Below are 20,961 nucleotides of genomic sequence, written 5' to 3'. Positions count from 1 at the left end.
TTTTATTTTAAAAATGGGCATTTTAAAATTTTCTATACAAACAGCTGGTGGTAGAGGAAAGCAGGATATAAATCCTGTGAAGTAAATATACATAACCACAAGTAGGGGAAAGGATCGGATGCAGACAAATTTGTGGAAACTTGGTATTGTTCTATTGATTACACATCAAACAAAGGCAATAATTTTATGCCACTTCAAACGCATGTAAATCTTTGGAGTATCCACTTTGGATAAAAATCTGAAAGACTGTGCACCAGTATTGATGACATATCTCTGAAAGATAACTTATTCTCATGTATTGTTTCCACCCTCTCAAAGACGTAAGCATACAGTAACAGTTCTGCTACGTTCAGAGGTTTGCCTGCCCGTAAAAATAAGTATTTTCCTAAAACCAGCAGGTATAGGAAGAAGGGGACAAAGGGGACATATGGAAGGAGAATGTGCATGGATATAGATTGGTAGGCCCTTGGCACAGATATGTAGGCTCCTAGCTTTTGCGCACATGCACACACACACACACCTGCCTCTGCCGGAAGACAGAGTATACACCTGCTTAGGGCACCAGCAAAGGGTCAGCACCCCCTCCCCAAAATATGTTTTTAGAAAGAAAAGAATTTAACACTTTCCGTTTGATATTTAAAACAATAGTATTATTTAGTATGGTTTTTATTTTGAAATGCACATTGGGAGGGTGGGGTGCCCAACATAGTCTTTTCAGTGCTTGGGGTCTTAACACTGGCCAGTCCTCCCACCCCGACCCTACTTGCCCTCCCTCATACCCCTAACCCTCCCCTCCCCGCTTAAACCTCTACCCCTTCCCCGCACTACTTGCTCTCCCTCACACCCTCCCCCTCTCCCTTTACACCCTCCCCTCCCCACCCACTTGCTCTCCTTCACACCCCTCCCCCCTTACACCCCTAACCCTCCCCCTTTACACCCCACCCGCCCCACCCACTTGCTCTCCTTCACCCCTCCCCCTTACACCCCTAACCCTCCCCTTTACACCCCACCCGCCCCACCCACTTGCTCTCCCTCACACCCCTCCCCCTTACACCCCTAACCCTCCCCCTTTACACCCCACCCGTCCCACCCACTTGCTCTCCTTCACACCCTCCCCCCTTACACCCTAACCCTCCCCCTTTACACCCCACCCGCCCCACCCACTTACTCTCCCTCACACCCCTCCCCCTTACACCCCTAACCCTCCCCCTTTACACCCCACCCGTCCCACCCACTTGCTCTCCTTCACACCCCTCCCCCTTACACCCCTAACCCTCCCCCTTTACACCCCACCCGCCCCACCCACTTGCTCTCCCTCACACCCCTCCCCCTTACACCCCTAACCCTCCCCCTTTACACCCCACCCGCCCCACCCACTTGCTCTCCCTCACACCCCTCCCCCTTACACCCCTAACCCTCCCCCTTTACACCCCACCCGCCCCACCCACTTGCTCTCCCTCACACCCCTCCCCCTTACACCCCTAACCCTCCCCCTTTACACCCCACCCGCCCCACCCACTTGCTCTCCCTCACACCCCTCCCCCTTACACCCCTAACCCTCCCCCTTTACACCCCACCCGCCCCACCCACTTGCTCTCCCTCACACCCCTCCCCCTTACACCCCTAACCCTCCCCCTTTACACCCCACCCGCCCCACCCACTTGCTCTCCCTCACACCCCTCCCCCTTACACCCCTAACCCTCCCCCTTTACACCCCACCCGCCCCACCCACTTGCTCTCCCTCACACCCCTCCCCCTTACACCCCTAACCCTCCCCCTTTACACCCCACCCGTCCCACCCACTTGCTCTCCTTCACACCCCTCCCCCTTACACCCCTAACCCTCCCCCTTTACACCCCACCCGCCCCACCCACTTGCTCTCCCTCACACCCCTCCCCCTTACACCCCTAACCCTCCCCCTTTACACCCCACCCGCCCCACCCACTTGCTCTCCCTCACACCCCTCCCCCTTACACCCCTAACCCTCCCCCTTTACACCCCACCCGCCCCACCCACTTGCTCTCCCTCACACCCCTCCCCCTTACACCCCTAACCCTCCCCCTTTACACCCCACCCGCCCCACCCACTTGCTCTCCCTCACACCCCTCCCCCTTACACCCCTAACCCTCCCCCTTTACACCCCACCCGCCCCACCCACTTGCTCTCCCTCACACCCCTCCCCCTTACACCCCTAACCCTCCCCCTTTACACCCCACCCGCCCCACCCACTTGCTCTCCCTCACACCCCTCCCCCTTACACCCCTAACCCTCCCCCTTTACACCCCACCCGCCCCACCCACTTGCTCTCCCTCACACCCCTCCCCCTTACACCCCTAACCCTCCCCCTTTACACCCCACCCGCTTGCTCTCCTTCACACCCCTCCCCCTTACACCCCTAACCCTCCCCCCTTACACCCCACCCACTTGCTCTCCCGCACACCGCTCCCCCCTTACACCCCTAACCCTCCCCCTTTACACCCCACCCGCTTGCTCTCCTTCACACCCCTCCCCCTTACACCCCTAACCCTCCCCCTTTACACCCCACCCACTTGCTCTCCCGCACACCCTTATCCCTCTTTCTTCCTGAAGCCCCACAGGCCGACCCTCCGCCTCACGCCCCCCCCCCGCGCTTTGTAACGGGCGGCGCGTGGCCGCCGCGGGCGCTTAGCAACGCCGTTGCCATCCCCACAGGCGGCGGCGGCACCTGCGCACTGGCCTCTGGCCGGGCCCCGCTCGCCCGTTCTCTCAGGTAACAAGCACCCCCCCCCCGCAACGCTCGCGAGCCGGCAGTGCGAGTGCCCCCCCCCGCCACTGCACGCCCTCCCCCCCCCGCAACGTCTCCTCAGCGGGCGCCACCTGCCGTTATTCCCCCGGCGGCGCAGGCGCGCTCGCGGAACCTTCGGCTGCTGCGCGTCGCCGGCCCTTCCCTCACCGCCGCCGCTTGTCAGGAGGAGGGAGGCGGAGGCGGGCCCGAGCGGGAGAGAAAGGCCGGGCGGAGGACGGGGAGGGAGGAGGACGAGGAGGAGGTAGGCGGGGACCGCCTTGGCCGCCGCCAGTCGCGCTCTCCGGCGTGCGTGAGGAGAGCCAGGGGAGCCCTCGCGAGGCAGCGCAGCCCGCTCGCTCGTTGGGCGCCACAAGCCCGGCGTGAGGAGGCGAACGAGGCGGCTCTCCCACCACGCACCGAGCGGAGGTGAGGCCGGGGCTCAGCAGCCTCCCCTGCATCCCTCCCTCCTCCTCTCCTCCTGCTGCCTTTCATCCTCCCGTCTGTCTCGCCTCCTCCCTGGCATCTTCCTCCCATCCCTCCTTCTCCCGTCTCTCTCTCTCCCTCTTTTCCTTCCCGCCCCCCCCCGCGACTCCCTCCTTACCCCCCCTCGCCTCCCATCTGCCACCTTTCACCCCCTCCCAATCCTTACCTTAGCATCCCTTCCTGCATCCCTTCCTCCATCCCTCCATCCATCCTCCCTCCTTTGTGTTCACGCTCTTTCTCTCTTGCCAGCCAGGCTGTCACAGCGCTCACTTACCAACCCCCCCCCCCCACCTCCATCAAAATGCATGTCTATGTGCAGGATTTAAAATTCCTGCCTCTGCGAGAGGGAACCACATACATGCACATTGTGTGTGTGTGTGTGTTTATTCTCCCCTTCCACCGCCTCTTTCCCTCCTTTCCCTTTCTTCTTCTTCTTTCTCACATGCGTATCTCTGTGTGCGCGCTTGGGAGAGAATCAGGCAGAGAATCCATCCCTCCTGCCCCCCTCCCCCTGTTCTGAATAAGTGGTCATTTTTCTGCAGTGTGTGTACTGTATATGTGTGGGTATAAAAGGAGAGATGGGGGGAGGACCAGAGGAGCTTTTTGGGGTGTGTGTGTGAAATAGAGAAATATCTTCTTTCCTCCTATTCCTAGGGAAGGGATGCTTGCTTCTGCCCCTTTCATGTTAGCCGGTCCTTTATTCAATACCACATTTTCTTTTCTCTGGGCATCGGTTTTATGGTTCAGTGTATGCGTTTAAACTCGTCGCTGGGCGGCTTCTAAATTACAAAGTCTCCTCCTGCTTTTAATTGTCTCAGTAAGATGCCACTGGGAAAAAGGAAATAGAGAGAGTATAGTTGAAAAAGATAAGCCAGCCGTTTGCTGCCTTTAGGCCTCTTTAAGCTTCTGAGCAACTTCAGGCAACCTGCTTTGTATCTGAGCCTGAGAAGGTCTCTGGTCCCGCCAAGGCATTTGTTGAAAATGATGAAATAACATGAATTTATAACTTAGTATAGTTATTATGGTATAGAGTTATTTATACCCAATTGGTTTGAGTATCTTCCTCTCCAAGCAATCTAATAAACAGAGGTTTTGGGATGGGAAGTAATTGTGTTTACTTGTGAGCATTATGTTGGTAGAGTATTATCTGAACTGTGTTAGACTTTGTGTGCTGAGTTTGTGTTGACTTCTGTGCAAAATGACAGTGTTGAGGAGTGGGCATAAAAGAGATGCTTGATTTTAAAACCTCTACAATTAGTAGGCAGCTGCTTCTCTGATGGTTCAGTGCACCTTTGACTTATCACAGCTGGAAAAGGGTGATGGCATTACACTTGCAGTTCATATTTTAGCTGCTGGGTTATGTGTCTTCTAATATGTATCATGGGAGTGTTGCCATTTCGCCCTTCCCGTAGCAAATATATTGTCAGCAGTACTGTGACATTTTCAACTGTGTTGTTAGATAATATATTACACGTAAATTTCCATTTTGAGTTTGCCTATTGAATGAAGAAGTTTATTACGTACTTTGTCAACCTGAGCCTGTACTCTGGAACTTTGACATTTCCAAAATACTACAATCAGCATTGTGCTGGCACATATTTCCTTAGAGATGTTATATTCTGTTAACTTCTCAAAATTTTTGGCAGGGTTCTTAATTGTGTATTCTGAATAGGTCGGATTCATTACACTGTTTTTTAAAACTGCTTTATAAAAATCATGTTTATTTCCTTAGTTGGAAGAGCATAAAACGGGCATTTCATCACTGATAAAAACAAAATTCTATAAACAATATCATAATTAAAAACTAAATAAGTATATAATCATGGCTACTTGTCCAAGTGTTTAATTTAAAATGGTTTGTCTAATGTTGCAACTATATTTAAACTATATTTAAACAGAGCAAGTTTTATCTTTGTAGAACACGGTGAACAACTGTTACTAAAGGCATCTCAAGATGTACAAATTAAAACCCTAAATTAAAACTTAATTGACATGTTCAGTTTGGTAAGAACCTATTACACATGTGAGTGGTTTTAGAATTGAGACTTTTTCATCTGCATTTATGGGGTCTGTTGGTGGCCATGTGAATGAAATTTCAATGTTCTTTCAGGGCCAGAACTCTTAAGGCAGAGTTATGACTCTTATTTTGAGTGTCCTTGCAGAGGGGGAATATTGTTAAATGAGAAATATGACATCAGTAGTGTCACTGATGTGGCTGAGTCAAGTTTGTTACAAATCCCTGAAATATATATGCAATTTTGTGAGAAACTGTAGGACAAAGTGGATTGATGTCAATATACTCTGGATAGCTAAGTTGATAGAGCATGATGAGACTCTTAATCTCTGAGTTGTGTGTTCAAGCCTCATGTTGGGCAAAAGAGTCCAAAAGAGTCCTGCATTGCAGGGGTTGGACTAGATGACCCCCACAGTACCTTCCAACTCTACAAGTTTATGATTCCATGATCTTATAAGGAAGACTATTAGTTGCATTAAATACACATGCATGTCCTTAAACTAGTAAGACAATATTGTTGTATAGTATATTCAAACATATTGTGGAACTTGTAATGTGAAACTCACTGTGGCAGTGTACAACCAATACATTGGTTTTCAATGCATTCACTTAAAATATAATGTCTCTGTGTCTCTATGTTGGTGTAACTACTCTATAAAATACTATCTGTAACACTGCTATGCGGTAGGTCAGTTTAGAAAATATGTGATTAATGGGGTACAATGAGTTGCATCTGGGGCAGGGCTAGATTTGATGGGATCCTCAGTGGTAGCAGAACCCTCCCCTTATCTTGGTAGTGTCAGGTGGGTATAGCAGCAGGATTTTTTTTTTGATTTTTTTAAACTCATCCAGCTGGCCAGCGCTGCTTCTGTTCCTGCCAATTAAATTCCCCCCAAAGGTTTTTGTACACCTGGTAGTGTGTCCTAGAGTGACACTGTCAGGGACCCAGCTGCATTCTGGGGAGATTAATATGACAGGTGATTGCCTCTAAGGAGTGTTGAGCCTGGATCACTACAGCTGGTGTTCTGGGTGATGACTAGGTAGGCAGTTGTACTCTTTGTGGATTTGGGCTATTGACCACTGTACAGTGGCCTGATCTGTAGCCCAAGCCTGCCCCCAATGATGTTGAAATTCCCATAAGTCCCCTGTTTTGGTTAGAATGGCTGTGTTAATAGTGTAATCATACACATCTTTACTCGTATGTTCATCTCACCAAGATGTGTTGAGGATGTGGGATTTAATTTTCTAATCTTGATGGTGCCTTGATAATCACATTAAATGTGCATTTCAGACACTTAGAATTCTGCTGGAGTTGATTAGCCAGAATCATAAGCACAGACACAGCTTCCTTTGTGCCCAAACAGAAACAAGCTGGGGATGAATTTTGTCCTGTTTTTGTTTCTCGCTTTGTAGAAGAATTGCATGTGTGTCCTGCTCCACTGCAAACAAGCTGTTATTTTCTCCACTGATTCAGAAAGGTTTGCTAGCTGGTTGTGCATCACCCATTTGAACTTGCTGTCTGCTACCATTAGCATGCTTTTTCAACTGTTACTAGGAAGTTTTCACAGTTTCAAATAGAAATATTTGAATCTTAATGTTAACTGTGTACATCTCCCAATGAAAGTGCCTTGTAAATAATGTGAATATGAAATTAGGTTAATCACTGCAACCCCAAATTAAATCCTTATTCCTCCCATTGGTTGTATAAAATGTTCAAGAGGTCCACATCTAGGCAAATTGTTGGAATGAGGTCCACTGGCTCCAGCTGGGGAATCCTTGAGCAAAAAAGAAAAAAGAAAAGAAAGAGAGGGAGAGAAAGAAGGAAATTAAAAGGAAAAACAGAGGAGAATTTAGCACGAAGACAAACTTGGCCAAGAAAATGGGCTAAAAGCAAAATGCAAAAGGCTTACACTCCATCTCCTTAAAGCCCCATGCCAATATACCTTGAGCACTTAGGAGAGATTCTGTTAGGCAAGGGTGGAGGGACAGTGCACAGAATAAAGGAAGAGAAATAAGGATAGAAAGCTAAGTAAGGTAAGAGGTAGGTAACTCTTCTTTGTGTGTTTCTCAGTATAAAGACCTCTCTCATTTAAAATCTTTCCCCAAACTCTGATTACTTCACTCTCTTGTTATACTCCTGAATAACTTTCTCCTCATTAAAAACTACTCCATTAATTTATGACTTTCACCAAGATCCTGTGCCTTCTTTGTTTCTTTCCCCTCCCTTTCATCCTTTAATCTTTCAGCTTTCCTTATCAAAATTAAGTTGCAAAGTCTGTCCAGGCCTGTACAAAAGAGCCTTCAAACCACCTGGTTTCTAACTGTCTCTAACTAATTGCCCCAAACAAAGGTTTTTATTTCTAAACTGGAATGAAAATTTCGGGTAAAATAAAAACAATATACTATAAAGGCAAACACCTGGGCAGTTACCAGATGACAGGGGAAGATGTCTCTCACCACAATACTGAGTGCCCAGTTCATATCTTGAACCCCCTCTTCACTCCAGAGCTTATAATAGGAGATTCCCACCCCCTTGAATAGCTGCTTCCTAGATTACCGTATTTTTTGCACCATAACACTCACTTTTTTCCTCCTAGAAAGTAAGGGGAAATGTCTGTGCGTGTTATGGAGGAAATGCCTACGGGTGGCATGCCTACAGATTTTCCTCCTCTAAAAACTACGTGCGTGTTATGGTCGGGTGCGTGTTATAGAGCGAAAAATACGGTAATCAAACAGACACAGATAATTCCTAAACTCTGATGAGGAAACATGTAAAATCAAAAGGTACCCAAATATAAAATTGAATAAAAGTAATATTTCATTCCCAATTAAACAAAAAAATCTGTGTTGTTCCAGCATAAGCTCCAGTTGGTCACAGAGATAATTTTTCTCCCTTTTCTTGTTAATTAGAACAGGGAATAACCAGAGTGTCCTCGTCTAGGGGTCCCTTGGGTGCTGCGGTCAGAGAACTGTCAACCATCCAGACACCTATCTTCAAAGGATGATATAGGGCCCATTGCTGTGCTTGTCTCAAAGTTTGCATGGTAGGAAAAATGATACAGTACATGCATTCAGTAATGATTCAACTGTATCTTTTCTGCTTCTCCAGGCTTCAGCTTAGGCATAATGATCATCACTGCTTTCTGAAACTAAACTGTAGCTCATACAATATGTGGATCTGATCCTTCCATTTAGTTCCCCAGAGCCCAGAAAATAAGTTCAAAGAGGACATAACTAACAAAGGGATGCCCTATTGGCTCCCCAAATGGGTTCAAACACCCACTGACCCTTACTAATGGCTCATGGGTTGAGAGAGAACAACATCATAGAAGCATAGCTGTCAACTTTCAGATTTGAAAATAAGGGATCAGCAGCCTCAAAAATAAGGGATCAGCAGCCTCACCTGTCCTGGGGACAGTCTACAGCAGGGGTGTCAAACTCAAATTCATCGGGGGGCCGCATCAGCAGTTTGGTCACCCTCAAAGGGCCGGTTGTTCAGGCAGCCGTTGGATCTGTCACATCACAGGATGGCATGCGCTCAATATAAAAACAAGTGGAGGTTTCCTGAATGCATGTAAAGTGGAAGTTTCCTGTGTAGAACGGCCGGCGCCGCTAGAGGGCAGACGTTCTCTGGCTTGTAGGCTGCCGCGCATGTGCTGAAGAGGCGGCTTTCTTGTGTCAAAAAAAAAAAAAAACGCGAGAATAAAAGGTGAAGGCCGGCGGCGGCTACACGGGCCACATGACGAGGTCTGGCGGGCCGGATTCGGCCCGCGGGCCTTGTGTTTGACACCCGTGGTCTACAGGATATCTAACAATCTGGGATAGCAGTGGGAAACGGTGCTGCAATAAGGGAATTTCCCGTAAAAAAAGGGAAGGTTGACCGCTATGCATAGAAGTAGTGTTTCCAGCTACCCATCCCTTGCTCTTGAAAGCCTTGCAAGTGTTTGCAGGAGAGAGACTGTGAGCAACATTATGGGAGGTGTGTTTCTAGGACTAAGTTGAAACAGTGAAACACTCTTGTTACTTTTGCTGTTGGATGCTGCATGGTGTTTAAGTAAACTTGTTAAATTTATAGTATTGAAATGTTGCTTTTTGTATATTATTATACTTGCTTTTGTTTTGCTCTGTTATTATGAAATTGTTTCCATAGTGTTTGTTTGAAACGTATTCCTGTTTTCTTTGCTGTAAGCATGATTTTGTGTGTGGAAAAGTGGAATACAAATAAAAGGAATGAATGAATCTAGGAGCAGTTGCAAACCATGCTCTGGAGCTATAGTCCTAAATAGCTTCGGCTCTGTCTACCTGAAGTTCTTCTCCACCCATCGTTCAGCCCGGACACTGAGCTCCTGCTCTGAGGGCCTTCTTGGCGGTTCCCTCATTGCGGGAAGTGAAGTTACAGGGAACCAGGCAGAGGGCCTTCTGGGTAGTGGTGTCCACCCTGTGGAACGCCCTCCCTTCAGATGTCAAGGAAATAAACAACTACCTCACTTTTAGGCAGTCCTGTATTGGGAAGCTTTTAATTTCTGATGTATTGTGTGTTCTTTATATTCTTTTGGAAGCTGCCCAGAGTGGCTGGGGCAACCCAGTCAGATAGGTGGGGTACAAGTAATAAATTATTATTATTATTATTATTATTATTATTATTATTATTATTATCCACAACATCTGAAGTGTACCATATTGGCTACCTCTGATCTATAGTGTGTGTGTGTGTGTTTGTGTAATATTAGATATAGCTATTCTCTCTCCTTTTTAAAGGTGAAAAGATTTTGATGACTTATATACTGTGTCAAATCAGTGTGGTGTTGTGAATAGAATGTGGGTGTAGACATTAGAGGGGTCAGCTCATTAAGCACTTATTTATTCTTTGGGCTACAATCTTGTATACACTTACCTGAGAGTGAGTTCCATTGAACTCAGTGGGGTTTAGACATGCAAAGGATTGCACTTATTAAGGACTAATTGAAGAGGGAAGGAGGATTTGCTGACTGAGCTCCACGTTGGCCACACCAGGCCAACTTGATTCCTAAAGTTTTCTGAACAGGATCTTCCTTTTGTCCTTACCTGTCCCTAAGGGCTTCTCAACTTGTAGAGAACAATTGGGCTTGTGATAATTAGTTACTGCTTGTAGTTGGAGGGAATTATTTAACCCAGTGATGTTCCATATTAAAGTACCACAAATCTGAGAATGGGTGGAGTTAGTAGTTTATTTAGGCTCCGTACACACTATACATTTAAAGCACATTTGAAGCACATTTTATCCCCTCAAAGAATTATGGATGCTGTAGTTTGTTAAAGGTTGCTGGGAATTGTAACTCTGTGAAGGTTAAACTACATTGCCCAGAATTCTTTGAGAGGGGAAAGTGCGCTTTGAATGAGTTTAAAAGCTATAGAGTGTTCATAGCCTTAGATTCATTACCCTGCTCAGGCCTGCAGAACATTAAGAACCGCCGTCTCCCCATATGAACCGACCCAGACTCTGTGCTTGCCATCTGAGGCCCTTCTCTATGTCCCCTCCCTGAGCGGTTTGGAGGGTGATAGCATGAGAACAGGCCTTTTGTCATGGCTCCTCATCTGTGGAATGCTTTCCTCAGAGAGTCTTGTCTGGTACCATCATTACATGCCTTTAGGCACCAAGCAAAAACATTTCTATTTAGGCCTTTGGCCATTAAATAATCTATGGCCTATTAAATGTCTTTTCTTGGGGGAGCAGTTATTATTATTTTATTATTATGCTGTGTAGTATTAGGCTCTGTATTATGTTTTTATTATTTTTGTTGTTGTTGTTGTTTAGTCGTTTAGTCGTGTCCGACTCTTCGTGACCCCATGGACCAGAGCACGCCAGGCACCTCTGTCCTCCACTACCTCCCGCAGTTTGGTCAGACTCATGTTTGTGGCTTCGAGAACACTATCCAACCATCTCATCCTCTGTCGCCCCCTTCTCCTTGTGCCCTCCATCTTTCCCAGCATCAGTGTCTTCTCCAGGGAGTCTTCTCTTCTCATGAGGTGGCCAAAGTACTGGAGCCTCAGCTTCACGATCTGTCCTTCCAGTGAGCACTCCGGGCTGATTTCATTAAGAATGGATGCGTTTGATCTTCTTGCAGTCCATGGGACTCTCAAGAGTCTTCTCCAGCACCATAATTCAAAAGCATCAATTCTTCGGCGATCAGCCTTCTTTATGGTCCAGCTCTCACTTCCATACATCACTACTGGGAAAACCATGGCTTTAACTATACGGACCTTTGTTGGCAAGGTGACGTCTCTACTTCTCAAGATGCTGTCTAGGCCTGTCATTGCCCTTCTCCCAAGAAGCAGGCGTCTTTTAATTTCGTGGCTGCTGTCACCATCTGCAGTGATCATGGAGCCCAAGAAAGTAAAATCTCTCACTGCCTCCATTTCTTCCCCTTCTATTTGCCAGGAGGTGATGGGCCCAGTGGCCATGATCTTCGTTTTTTTGATGTTGAGCCTCAGACCATATTTTGCGCTCTCCTCTTTCACCCTCATTAAAAGGTTCTTTAATTCCTCCTCACTTTCTGCCATCAAGGTTGTGTCATCTGCATATCTGAGGTTGTTGATATTTCTTCCGGCAATCTTAATTCCAGCTTGGGATTCATCCAGCCCAGCCTTTCGCATGATGTATTCTGCGTATAAATTAAATAAGCAGGGAGACAAAATACAGCCTTGTCGTACGCCTTTCCCAATTTTGAACCAATCAGTTGTTCCATATCCAGTTCTAACTGTAGCTTCTTGTCCCACATAGAGATTTCTCAGGAGACAGATGAGGTGATCAGGCACTCCCATTTCTTTAAGAACTTGCCATAGTTTGCTGTGGTCGACACAGTCAAAGGCTTTTGCATAGTCAATGAAGCAGAAGTAGATGTCTTTCTGGAACTCTCTAGCTTTCTCCATAATCCAGCGCATGTTTGCAATTTGGTCTCTGGTTCCTCTGCCTCTTCTAAATCCAGCTTGCACTTCTGGGAGTTCTCTATCCACATACTGCTTGAGCCTTCCTTGTAGAATTTTAAGCATAACCTTGCTAGCGTGTGAAATGAGTGCAATTGTGCGGTAGTTGGAGCATTCTTTGGCACTGCCCTTCTTTGGGATTGGGATGTAGACTGATCTTCTCCAATCTTCTGGCCACTGCTGAGTTTTCCAAATTTGCTGGCATATTGAGTGTAGCACCTTAACAGCATCATCTTTTAAAATTTTAAATAGTTCAGCTGGAATACCATCACTTCCACTGGCCTTGTTATTTGCAGTGCTTTCTAAGGCCCATTTGACTTCACTTTCCAGGATGTCTGGCTCAAGGTCAGCAACCACACTACCTGGGGTGTACGAGACATCCATATCTTTCTGGTATAATTCCTCTGTGTATTCTTGCCACCTCTTCTTGATGTCTTCTGCTTCTGTTAGGTCCTTACCACTTTTGTCCTTTATTATGGTAATCTTTGTACGAAATGTTCCTTTCATATCTCCAATTTTCTTGAACAGATCTCTGGTTCTTCCTATTCTGTTGTTTTCCTCTATTTGTTTGCATTGCTCGTTTAAGAAGGCCTTCTTGTCTCTCCTTGCTATTCTTTGGAAATCTGCATTCAATTTCCTGTATCTTTCACTATGTCCCTCGCATTTTGCTTGCCTTCTCTCCCCCGCTATTTGTAAGGCCTCATTGGACAGCCACTTTGCTTTCTTGCATTTCCTTTTCATTGGGATGGTTTTCGTTGCTGCCTCCTGTACAATGTTACGAGCCTCCATCCATAGTTCTTCAGGCACTCTGTCCACCAAATCTAAATCCTTAAACCTGTTCGTCACTTCCACTGTGTATTCATAAGGGATTTGACTTAGATTGTATCTTACCGGCCCAGTGGTTTTTCCTACTTTCTTCAGTTTAAGCTTGAATTTTGCTATAAGAAGCTGATGATCTGAGCCACAGTCAGCTCCAGGTCTTGTTTTTGCTGACTGTATAGAGCTTCTCCATCTTTGGCTGCAGAGAATATAATCAATCTGATTTCGATACTGCCCATCTGGTGATGTCCATGTGTAGAGTCGTCTCTTGTGTTGTTGGAAAAGCGTGTTTGTGATGACCAGCTTGTTCTCTTGACAGAACTCTATTAGCCTTTGCCCTGCTTCGTTTTGATCTCCAAGGCCAAACTTGCCAGTTGTTCCTTTTATCTCTTGATTCCCTACTTTAGCATTCCAATCTCCTATAATGAGAAGAACATCCTTCTTTGGTGTCACTTCTATAAGGTCTTGTAAGTCTTCATAGAATTGGTCTATTTCAGTTTCTTCAGCACCAGTGGTTGGTGCATAAACTTGGATTACTGTGATGTTAAAAGGTCTGCCTTGGATTCGTATCAAGATCATTCTATCATTTTTGAGATTGCATCCCAGTACAGCTTTCGCCACTCTTTTGTTGACTATGAGGGCCACTCCATTTCTTTTACGGGTTTCTTGCCCACAGTAGTAGATGTGATGGTCATCCGAACTGAATTCGCCCATTCCCGTCCATTTTAGTTCACTGATGCCCAGGATGTCAATATTTATTCTTGCCATCTCATTTTTGACCACCTCCAACTTACCCAGGTTCATGGTTCTTACATTCCAGGTTCCTATGCAATATTTTTCTTTACAGCATTGGACTTTCCTTTCACTTCCAGGCATATCCGCAACTGAGCGTCCTTTCGGCTTTGGCCCAGCCGCTTCATCAGCTCTGGATCTACTTGTACTTGCCCTCCGCTCTTCCCCAGTAGCATGTTGGACGCCTTCCGACCTGAGGGGCTCATCTTCCAGCGTCATAACTTTTATATGCCTGTTGTCTTTGTCCATGGAGTTTTCTTGGCAAGGATACTGGAGTGGCTTGCCGGTTCCTCCTCCAGGTGGATCACGTTTGGTCAAAACTCTCCACTATGACCTGTTCATCTTGTGTGCCCTGCTCGGCGTAGTTCATAGCTTCTCTGAGTTCTTCAAGCCCCTTTGCCACGGCAAGGCAGTGATCCATGAAGGGGGTTTTTATTATTATACTGTGTTAATTATGTTCTTAATGTTGTACACCGCCCTGGGATCTTTGGATAAAGGGTGGTATATAAATCAAATAAATAAGAACAATAAGTGAAATAAAGGTTCTCTGCTATAAACTAAAGTACATTTATGCTTTGTTATGCCAACATGTTTCCCTATTTTTTGTGAACATTAAAACCTGTGTTTAATAGTGTGTGTGTATGTCATGGGGGTTGCATTTCCGCGTTTTGGTGCTCTAGAAACAATCTGGGCTCATTTGCATTGTCTACTATGTTCAGGCAATTCCAGCCTGAATTTTTCCAGACCCCAAGTATTCATGCAAGAATACAGGCTACCTCCAGCCTAATAATTCTCCTCAGTCCACCAAATCACGAAATGACATTGAAGTGTAATGGTGGTGGAAGCATGCCCAGGTATTCTCCTGACAGCTTAAATGCACAAAGCTTGTTCTTTGGTTGGCTGACAATCAGTCAGCTAGGCAAGAAATTGTTAAAGGATTACATGTCCCAAAGAAATTTTCCTCACTGAGATCTTCTAAGTACTTAATCTGTAGTTGAGGTGGAAGAAATCAATTGGGCAGCGATTTTTTTAAATTCCAGTTTTCCTAATCTTAAACTGTGAGTAATTAAGGATAGTGTTTGCAGTTTTTATTATAAGCTTTACTGTTGCTAAAGCCACATTGAAAAAGGAAAAGGTTGCCAGGTTCTATGTGGGCCAGAAAAACACTATTGTGGAAGAAGATTCATCTTACTACTTCCTTCAGTGTACAGAAGTTGCAAGGACATTGCCCTGTACTAAATCTCTAAATTCTAAAAGAGATTTGAGATACATTGGTGGCAAAAATTCCTTAGATTTTGAAGGATATGCTTTGTAACACATCTGTTTTCTGCTTTTTGTGTGTGGCTGGGATTGAAAACAGCAGGGGGTGAGGCCAGAGCCACTATCTTCCAGCTCTCTGTTTCACATCATTGTGACCATACTACTACTTTCTTGAGAAAGACAACCAGAGGGAGGCATGATCTAGTGAGAGATCATCACATGCTCTCTCATATCCCATTTCCCTGGCCATCCTGCTTGTTGTCTCTCTCCCTGTCACCCTGTTCTCTGCTAACTGTCCATCAGTTTTCCCTTGTCTATCTCCGTTGTCTCATTTTGTTCAGCTTTTGGCTCCACAATTTCCATATTTTGCTGCCATTTCCATTCCTGACAGAAGAATGAAGGGCAAGGGAAGCTTTAGGAGCTGCCGATTTAAGGTGCATGGGGTACCTTGAAGAAGTAGCTCCTGACAAAGCACACTTTGTCAGGAATGGCAAGGGATGGGAAAGCAGTGGCTCTTGAAAGGGAAGTGTGGTACTGCCATGGAGGAGAGACTGTGGGCTGTGGTGTACACAGCAGACTGCATTTGTCCATGAGGCCAACATTTCCTCCCTCCTGCTTTTGGTCTTAGTCTCCTTTTTCAGAACCTGTCAAATTGGTACATAGCCAGTTTGGAGGCACAGAGTACCAAGTGCTAAGAATCACAAGTGGGGATAGTGCTGTTGCAGTCATGTCCTTCTTGTGGGCCTTCCATAGGCATCTGGTACAATGTTGTACTAGGGGGCCTTTGGCCTGATTTAGCAGAGCTCTTGTATGCTAAAAATGGCAAGTCTGGTAATGTACATTTGAGGTGCTCTGCTCAAAATTCGTTTGAATGTGCTTTTTTTACCTCCTGCTGAGTTTTTTTTTAGTTCTTTGACTTGAGCTTATAGACTTTTCCACAATAATTGTACAGCTTAACAAAACAGTAGTCTGAAAAACTGGTTCGTCTGAAATATTATGTATATAAAGATGGCTTGAGTGTATAACTATAAATACATCAATACTTGCTGATGTGCACAACAAATTAATGTGACTCTTAAAAATGGATGAAACTAACTGTTTCCACAACTGTGTTACTCTGGTTTCTGCAGGAAAAAAGGCATGCCTTTGGGTTGGGATGATTTGCCATACATTTTCAGTCCATGGGGCAGGAATCTTTTCTGGATTATCCAGTGTGTCTGTGAATTTATACAATGTTGTACATTGCTTCCAAGTATTGTGCATGTTATTCTAACTTTGAAATTTAAGTTTTAACATTTCAGTTTCATAGGATTCCAAACTTAGTTGCCTAGCATTAAAATGTTAATAAGTATGGACAAGTATAATGAAGATGCTTTGAAGCCTGGCATTATGACATGGCCCCCAAATTGCTCCAGCATTCACATTTGTGTATGGGGAAGGGTATTTCCACCAGCTTCTATTGATTGTTATGAATCATCTTACCATTTCTATTTCTGTTTCTTATACCTATATAATCTGATTTATGTCTGCTGTTTTTGATAGGTTCTGTATGACTAGGAGGACTCTGACACAAATGTGGTATATCCAGAAATACTTTTATTATTTTATACTAATCAATACTCTACTCCAGAGAAAGATAATGTATTGGAAGAACTGCTTTTCAGAACTGTATAGTGTTTTGAAAACCCAATATATTTTGTATGCAGTGATTAAAACATCTGCTGTTATGAAGATATGATAGCATTTTAAAAACAAAAATCAAATATAAGTGATATATTCCTTTTTTTTTCACTGACATTTTTTATTTAACCGTGAAGCAAAAATAACCTGTTGGTTATAGGAACAAAATGTCAGCACTGTTGCCAGCATATTCCAGTGCTATATTTCTTGTACAGTACAAAGTGTGAGATATTTAAGTAAAACAGCAGTTAAATTTATCTTTTGAATATGCTGTAAATCTTTTCACAATCAGTTTCTTCAACACTTGTTTTACTGAATGTTGTTTGCCTCCTTTCTACACATAAGAGAGGCAGGTGGGTTTTCCCCCCACCCCCAGCTTAGAGGTATCCTCCAATCCACTGCATTGCCTTTATTGCTGCTGTCCTCTTGTCCTTTCCTTACCAGGTGGTGGAACAGAAAGGGTTTCTTCCCCTGTCCATATTTTGCATTTCAGGGGAGTGGCTTCCAGTCAACTGTAGCCATTTCTGCCACCATTTGACCAAAGTGGCTCTGGGCCCACCTAAAGCTATTCTTGACAAATATAGTGTGCATGGCTGGAGTCAGGCCTGGTGGCAGTTGCACATATCAGGCTGGCGAAGTGGACATAGAGCACTCTGCTTCACCAGCCCTGGCAGCTTCTGTACTGATTGTGGAGAAAGTGAAGCCACTTTTTGTAACCACTGAGGAAACCAATTGGGACAATGAAGCAGAGTGTTCTATTCCATGCTTTGCCCACGATTTAAAGCTCCATGTCTGAGCACCCCCTTTCACCCCCTCCAGAGTGTTCTCCACGGAAACCCTCTCTTTAAATCTCAATTGGGGCATATATCAAACTGCGGAAAACCTGAATTTACATTTGCTCCAATTGAGCACTAAAAAGTGGATTTTTTGAGGGGGAAGCTTGGCGGGGAGGGAGAAAACTGCTTGAAGAACAAGCGTTAAAGTGCAAACCTGTGCATGGAAAGAGCAGGGCAAAAGGTTAAGTGTGGATAAGCCTTAACTTACATGGAATACCTGGTTACCAGTGGTGGCCAGGTGAGTGCTTAAAATGTAACAGTGTAGTAGAGAATAATCACTACAGTGGAACCTATAGTTACAGACTTAATGCGTTCTGGAGGTCTGTCCGCTGGTCGAAACGGGATGCTAGAAGAGGCGTCTTGTGAGTGTGTGCATTCGGCAGTAGCGCGCTTCTGCATATGCGCATTCCGTGGCCGTCGTTTCTGTGCACATGCAGATTGCAGAAGCTGCTTCCGCGCATGTTTACTTCCGGGTTTGCTGTGGATGCAACTTGGAACATCTGCGAGACGAGGCGTACATAAGTCGAGGTTCCACTGTATTTCTTTTTCTTTCCAAATGCTGCATACATAGTGATGGAAATAATATTTTCCATATCAGAGTCCTGACATTTCGATTTTATGAAGCTTGAGAATGGAAGCCAAATTAAAACTACTAGTGTAAATAGTTAAAACTTACCCTAATGTGGCAGTTTCTATCAATAGCACACTTTGGAAGTGAAACCTGAATTGTGTTGCCAGCTAAATATACTGGAGTTATTGCTTTCATTCCTGGTTATGGTACTTTTGGATTGTGATGGTGATTGAAAAGGCTATCTTAGTTTTTTCTGCTTCTTATTCAACAGTGGAGAGTGCCTTTTGTAACATCTTGGTGAAGTTGCTGACTGTTTTCTTTTGGGGAAAGCATGTATCACAGATTGTGGAAGTAGATTTTGTTCTGTGCAGATAGTTCCTCACTTTCAACTCAGTTCTATTCTGCGTGAGAATTTATTACTGTTAATAGCAAAAACACATTGTGTTTATATCTCACCTTTCCTTCAAGGAGTTCAAGGCAGTATTTCTGATTCTTTCCCACCCTTCTTTATTCTCATAACAATTCTCTGAAGTAGATTAGGCAGAGAGATAAGTGACTGAATGAAAATCACCCAGTAAACCTCATTCCTGGCGCTGTTTTCATGAGCTTCTATTTTCCATATTAATGCTGCATTCATTAATATTTGTTTGTGAGAAAAAAGTATACTGTTCTTTTGTAAGTGAAGAAGATAACAGCATGTAAGGGCATTAATAAATGTAAGGGAAGAACTTGCTGTTGCTGAAGAAAACGTAAAAATAACAATTAAAGATAAATTAAGTTCCTGAGCCAACAGATATAAAATAGATGTAAAATTTTGTTTTCTTTTAAACACACAGGATAGCTATCAGTCAAATTGAAATCAGCATGGGGTAGACTTACTGCATGTCACAACAATATGCAAATCATTATAGAGCAGATGCATCATTATTGGTGGACATAAGTAGAAAGAATGTGAACATGTACTTTTAAGCCTTTTCACACACTGAACTAAATTGTGGGAGGGGTGTGAATCCTAGAAAACATAATTTAAATATGTAACTTAGCATCTTACTGGCTGAAGGTGTTGATCCTCTCTGTGCACACAGAGCACTCATGAGCACATATTAATGTGCACACGGGCAAATATTAACATGGGAGAGGGCAGATTCCTATTAAACTTATGCCTGCAGCATGGCTAATAAGTGCTTATGTTAATACTATATCTGGTGAAGGGAGGAGCTGCAGGGTAATATATTTGGATGAAGGATGGTATAGAAATTTAATAAATAATAATGATAATATAACCCATTTTGTAAAGATGCTCTTTAGTGCTTTATGAGGAAAGCCATGCAGCTGTGGTGTGGAATTGCAGTTGCTTTGTAAGTACTGATTTTGGAGTGTGTAAAGTACTGAAGGCAGGTGGGAATGTTCGGCCCTCCGCGTGTTGCTAGACTACAGCTCCTATCACCTCCGACCACTGACTATGCTGGCTGGGGTTGATATTTTTAAAGAAAAAAAGCACTGATTAGCATCATAGTTCATGTAGCCCCTATTGAGCAGTATTTTATGGACAGCAGATTTTAAAAGACACCTATTTTATTTTGTTAACACACACCAACACGTTCTGTCAGGTTACACAAAGAAAGGGATATTATTATTGTGACAATGCACTTCACTCCCTCACCCAAGTTGTCCTGAAGGAGCATTGTAAAATATCAGGAGAAAGAGAAGAAAGATACCATCAAAATTGCCAGGAAACAAACAAACAAACAAAGAAACAAAGAAACAAACAAACAGGTGAACTTTAAACTTGTGCTTGGACCAAAATGTATTCAAATACATTCTTGTCAGCAAAATGTCTTCTTTCGGGGGCAATAGTCACATATTCTTCTGCTTCGAAAAGGTCCTTCTGGTGTTCTCATTCACACAGGATATTTATCATAATGCAGTTTCTCTTACCGTACATTCTCTAACAAACATAAAGAAAAAACTAGAACTCTGGAAAAGTGAATTTGTGAACATAATAGAATGTAACAATTACTCTTGAGGAAGACATATTGTTGGGCAGAGGAAATAAATAATCCTTCACCTTTTTGAGACCCACTTCTTTCTTTGTTTTTCTGTTCTGGAAAAATAAGCATCTAAAAACTTCCTATAAAGGGGCTGGGGGTGGCAGAAACTGTCTCTTGATTTTTTTGTGGTATCTGTTACTGGCGAGTATTAACTGCTTTCAGTTTTAACCCTAGTATTGTCATTTGTCCAGTTTTAACTTTAATTTGAATTAATTTTGGGATGCATTTTAATCAATTGAGTGCTTGTTTTTATTCATTTATATGATGTTAGCCGCTCTGAGCCCAACTTCGGCCGGGGAGGGCAGGGTACTAATAAAAAAATATTATTATTATTAATCCATTGGGATGGAATGTATATAGATATTTTGATGATTTACCATGCAGCATATAAAGACCTATTCAGAAGTCTTACATTGTGGCATCAATGATTTTTAGTAAGCCTATGCTGACTTTTGGCTGCATTGCCTTGGACAGCTATGTACATGCTCACCAGCATATGCAGAACACCATTGCAACTGCTGGGTTTTTTTGGCAACTGCCATAGGTTTTGGGCAACTACGGGCATGTTAGACCATGTAGGTGGCTTGTGGCAGTGAGGTTGGCTAGGTGTCCTCTTGATTCCTGCCCATTATGGTTGATAAAATTTAGTAGGAAGGGATTAACAGGATAAGTGGTCACTGCCTTGCTATGGGGGGTAGTTATTCTCAGTGCATTGAACGTGGAAGTGG

General features: G+C 44.3%; 1 protein-coding gene across 3 annotated transcripts in view; it reads left to right on the top strand.

Moving 5' to 3' along the window:
* Nucleotides 1-2,653: 2,653 nt before the first annotated feature.
* The window catches only part of CTNNA2 (catenin alpha 2), a 544,191-nt gene continuing 525,883 nt past the window's right edge, over nucleotides 2,654-20,961 (top strand). Inside the window, exon 1 of one of the 3 annotated variants that reach the window (XM_053402026.1) lies at nucleotides 2,654-2,749. The gene's annotated coding sequence lies outside the window, so the exon portion shown is untranslated. Of the gene's footprint in view, nucleotides 2,750-2,937; nucleotides 3,191-20,961 lie in introns of those variants that run through there. The other 2 variants (XM_053402025.1, XM_053402027.1) reach the window with 2 other exon arrangements.

This window comes from Podarcis raffonei, chromosome 9 (genome assembly GCF_027172205.1).
Source record: "Podarcis raffonei isolate rPodRaf1 chromosome 9, rPodRaf1.pri, whole genome shotgun sequence".
Taxonomy (NCBI): Eukaryota; Metazoa; Chordata; class Lepidosauria; order Squamata; family Lacertidae; genus Podarcis; species Podarcis raffonei.
This window is presented reverse-complemented; position numbering and strand designations above follow the sequence as displayed.